Raw genomic sequence first — 5,050 nt, 5'->3', positions numbered from 1 at the left:
AGGCTGGGTACTTTTCTTTAGCTTTTGTTAGGCAGAACCCTGTAAAGCCAATCTTGCCACCTTTTCTTTGTATTAGTTTTGGAAACAGAGTTAGACCAAAAGGGATTCAATGAAAAGTAAACAAAAGGCAAGAAAATGAATTTAGAGAGAAGTGCCGCTTTCAGGGAGGAAGGACGGACTTATCTGGGGTGCATGCAGACTTCAATAGACATGACATGCTTCTTGGACTGGATGCCCGATCCGCACAACTATCCTAACTTCTCATAAACCCATTGCGACCCGCGTTTCAAAACCGAGGAACCTTGCCAGGACTCTTTCAATACCAATGGTGGTAAGGGGTTTCTTCTTTTCGATCAACGTCGCCCTTTGCGAGTTTTCACCAATCAACCTCTCTCATTTCTCTTCTCACCGTCACCTTATAGTGCTCTTTACGAGTTTTCACTAACAAGGCTCTCTCATTTTTCATTTCTCTGTTTACCATCGCCTCATGGTGCTCGTGTGGGTTTTCACCAATAAGACTCTCTCATTTTATTTCTCTCATTTTGACTGCATCGGATCCAAACAACTGCGTTCTCCGATTTTGAAAACCTTTTGCCGATTGATCGGAAGGACTTGAACAAGGTTTGGGGTAAAAAGAATTTGGATTGAATTACAACTTTAGAACCATTCAGGCGGGATCATCACCGAACCATTATAAAATCTGCCCCAGTTTCACCTTTTGGGGAACTTTGAATTTTTATTTTGGTGTGACTGAACCCCAGAGAGAGGCTGCCTACGTATCCTTTCGGAATCAAGTCGAACGTAGTTCAGGCAAATATTTTGCTTTTGTTGTTGTTGTTGTTATTATTATATTTATATTTTTTCTCTTTTTTTTCTTCTTTCTTCTTTTTTTTTCTAGTTCCAAAGAGGGTAATGAAAGAAAAATAACCGGTTCAAAGGGTTAGCAAAAGGATTGGAGTGTTTGGGGTAGCGAGAATGAAAGCCTTCGTCATCCCAATCGGATAGTACTATTGCTGCAGAAGGACTAGACATAGTACATTTTTACCACGTCTGCGTTCACAGCTGCCTCGGGATCATTACCTTTGATATCTCCCAAGTACAATGCTCCTTTGGGCAATATCTTTCTGATGATGTATGGGCCTTTCCAATTGGGAGCAAATTTCCCTTTTGCTTCCTGATGATGGGGAAGAATACGCCTCAGAACGAGTTGCCCCACTTCAAAATTTCTAGGTCGCACTTTCTTGTTGTAAGCACGGGCCATTCTTTGTTGGTACAACTGCCCGTGGCAGACTGCGGCCATTCGCTTCTCATTAATCAGGGTTAACTGCTCCAGGCGGGCTTTGACCCACTCACTGTCTTTAATTTTAGCTTCCACAATAATCCGGAGAGAAGGGATTTCAACTTCTGTGGGTATTACGGCTTCAGTGCCGTAAACCAAAAGGTACAAGGTTGCTCCGACCGACGTGCGCACAATAGTGCGATACCCCCAACAATGCAAAAGGAAACTTTTCATGCCACTGCCTGGAACTTTGAATCATCTTTTTCAAAATCTTTTTGATGTTCTTATTTGTTGCTTCGACGGCACCGTTGGCTTTGGGAAGATGAGGAGTAGACTTCTAATATGTTATCTTGAACTGTTCGCATATCTCTCTCATCAAATGACTATTTAAATTTGCAGCATTATCCGTAATGATAGTTGCAGGAATACCAAAATGGCAAATGAGGTTAGAGTGCACGAAGTCTACCACATCTTTCTTGGTGACAGATTTGAGAGTGATTGCTTCAACCCATTTAGTAAAATAGTCGATGGCGACCAATATGAATCTATGCCCATTTGAGGCTTTTGGCTCGATTGGCCCAATGACGTCCATGCCCCAGGTGACGAATGGCCAAGGTGCTGACATGGGATGTAGTTCTGTGGGCGGTGCATGAATCAAATCCCCGTGCACCTAACACTGATGACACTTCCGAACAAAACTAAAACAGTCTTTTTCCATGGTCATCCAATAATAGCCCGCTCGGAAGATTTTCTTTGCCAAAATGTGCCCGTTCATGTGGAGTCCGCACACTCCTGCGTGTACTTCATACATGATTCTTCCAACCTCTTCGGCGTCAACACATCTTAACAAGTTGAGGTCCGGGGTCCTTTTGTACAAGACATCACCACTCAAAAAGAAACCACTTGCATGTCGTCTAATGGTTCTCTTTTGGTCCCCATTGGCTTGCTCGGGGTATTCTTTGGTTTTCAAAAATCTTTTGATGTCATGATACCATGGCTGAACATTTGGCTCTGACTTAACTGTATTACAGTAGCCATGCCTTTCCCTAATTTGGATTTCCAAGGGATCAATATGGGCATTGCCTAGGTATGGCAGCATCGAGGCCAAAGTAGCAAGCGCATCGGCCAGTTCATTATGGAAACGAGGGATGTACCTGAACTCTATTGACTTGAATCGCTTGACAAGATCTTTAACATGTTGTCTATAAGGAATAATCATGACATCTCGGGTTTCACATTCTCCTTGAGCATGTCGGATAATCAGATCTGAGTCTCCCATAATTAACAACTCTTCGACATCTTGGTCGATTGCCATGTTCATACCCATAATGCAGGCTTCATAATCGGCGATGTTGTTTGTGCAGAAAAACCGAAGCCGGGCTGTGGCGGGATAATGCTGGCCGGTGGGTGAGATCAAGATTGCCCCAATTCCAACACCTTTTGCGTTTACCGCTCCATCAAAGAACATTTTCCAAGCAGGGGTGTCTTCAGATATTGCCTCAACTGAATTTACCTCTTCATCTGGGAAGTAAGTGCTCAAAGTTTGGTATTCATCATCAACCGGGTTCTCAGCCAAATGATCTGCTAACGCCTGGGCTTTCATTGTTGTACGAGTGACGTAGACTATGTCAAACTCTGTGAGCAAGATCTGCCACTTTGCTAATCTCCCAGTGGGCATTGGCTTCTGAAATATGTATTTTAAAGGATCCAACCTGGTTATAAGGTAAGTGGTGTAAGCTTGCAAATAATGCCTCAGCTTCTGAGCGACCCAAGTTAAAGCGCAGCAAGTTCTCTCTAATAAAGTGTACTTGGCTTCATAACTGGTGAACTTCTTGCTTAGATAGTAAATGGCCTACTCTTTCTTTCCGGTCACATCATGTTTCCCGAGGACACAACCGAAAGAATTTTCCAAGACTGTCAGATACAAGAACAGAGGCCTCCCTAGCTCAGGTGGGACCAATACCAGCGAATTCGATAGATATTCTTTGATTTTATCAAAAGCCTTTTAGCACTCATTTGTCCATTTGATTGCCGCATCTTTCTTCAGCAATTTGAATATGGGTTCATACGTGGATGTTAACTGAGCAATGAATCGGCTGATGTAGTTCAGTCTTCCCAACAAACTCATAATATCTTTCTTGGTTCTTGGAGGAGGCAAATCTCGAATTGACTTTATCTTTGCTGGGTCCAACTTGATGCCCCTCCGACTGACTATGAATCCCAAAAGTTTGCCAGATGGTACCCGGAATGCACATTTGGCTGGGTTCAGCTTCAAATCATATTTGCGCAACCGCTCAAAAAATTTTCTCAAGTCCCGAACGTGGTTGTCCTGAGTTTTGGATTTGATGATTACATCGTCCACATACACCTCTATCTCTTAGTGCATCATATCATGAAAAATGGCAGTCATAGCTCTCATGTAGGTTGCCCCGGTGTTCTTCAGACCAAATGGCATGACTCTGTAATAGTATATACCCCAAGATGTGGTAAATGCTGTCTTTTCTGTATCTTCTTCATCCATTAACACCTGGTGATATCCTGCGTAAAAATCCACGAAGGACTGTATCTCATGTTTGGCGCAGTTATCAATAAGGATGTGGATATTTGGCAAAGGGAAGTTATCTTTGAGACTTGCCTTGTTTAAATCTCTGTAATCCACACACACTCAAATTTTCCCGTCCTTCTATGGCACTGGAACTACATTGGCTAACCATGTGGTGTATCGAACCACTTGGATCACCCCCGCTTTCAACTGTTTTGTGACCTCTTCTTTAATCTTGTCACTGATATCAGTTTTAAACTTTCTTTGCTTTTGCTGGACAGGGGGACAATGGGGGTAAGTTGGAACCTTATGAACTACTAAATCAACACTGAGTCCTGGCATGTCATCGTATGACCAAGCAAACACATCTTTGAACTCAAACAAAGTTGGATCAATGCGTCCGGGGTTTTCTCATCTGTGTGAATGCTTATCTTGGTTTCCCTGACTTCTTCAGAAGTACCCAAATTAATCGGTTCAGTATCATTTAAGTTCGGCTTAGGTTTATTCTCAAACTGTTCCAATTCTCGATTGATTTCCCTAAAAGCCTCTTCTTCATCATATTCCGGTTCTTGGTTCATTACTTCACAGTTAGACAGCGTGTTTGGATCTGGGCATGAAGTCCGCAAGCATGTCATATTATTTAAAGCCGCATTATTAGAACTGAAAGAAGAAATAAAATAGAAAAATAACCAAATCAGAAAGAATAAAGAAAGATGAACGATGAAATATTGATTTCATTTCATTGAATTTGAAGATAACAGGGTTTACATTGGAAATTAAAAGATAGGAAACTAAAGAAAACATCCGAGTTACACCCTGGAATAACTCGTGATGCAAAAATAATGGCAGGACAGGTCTACCGGGACTCCCTCTTGATTGGGAATGGCGTAGCCTTCCAATTCTGCAGTTTGGCATTAGGTCCCATATACAGCACCTCAGCAATGTTTGAGCCTTCCCCTGGTTGAACCATGTGGGCTTCATACAGTATCTTCCTCATGGCCCCACAGATTTCTTCGATTTCTTCGGCCGTAAAGGCCTTATCCTCCTCTTCCTCATTGTATTTTGGCTTGACAAATGTTCTGTATAGATGTGGCACCGGCTGAGGCAAGACCCAACCATAATTCTTCCTATCATCTGCCCATCTTACATCAGCTGGAGTAGGCCGGAAGCCTACCCCAAAGAACTTTTTACTGGCGGTCGGGGTGATAGGTTCAGCTATTCCTTGCAAT

This window comes from Nicotiana sylvestris, chromosome 7 (assembly GCF_000393655.2).
Source record: "Nicotiana sylvestris chromosome 7, ASM39365v2, whole genome shotgun sequence".
NCBI lineage: Eukaryota > Viridiplantae > Streptophyta > Magnoliopsida > Solanales > Solanaceae > Nicotiana > Nicotiana sylvestris.
This window is presented reverse-complemented; position numbering follows the sequence as displayed.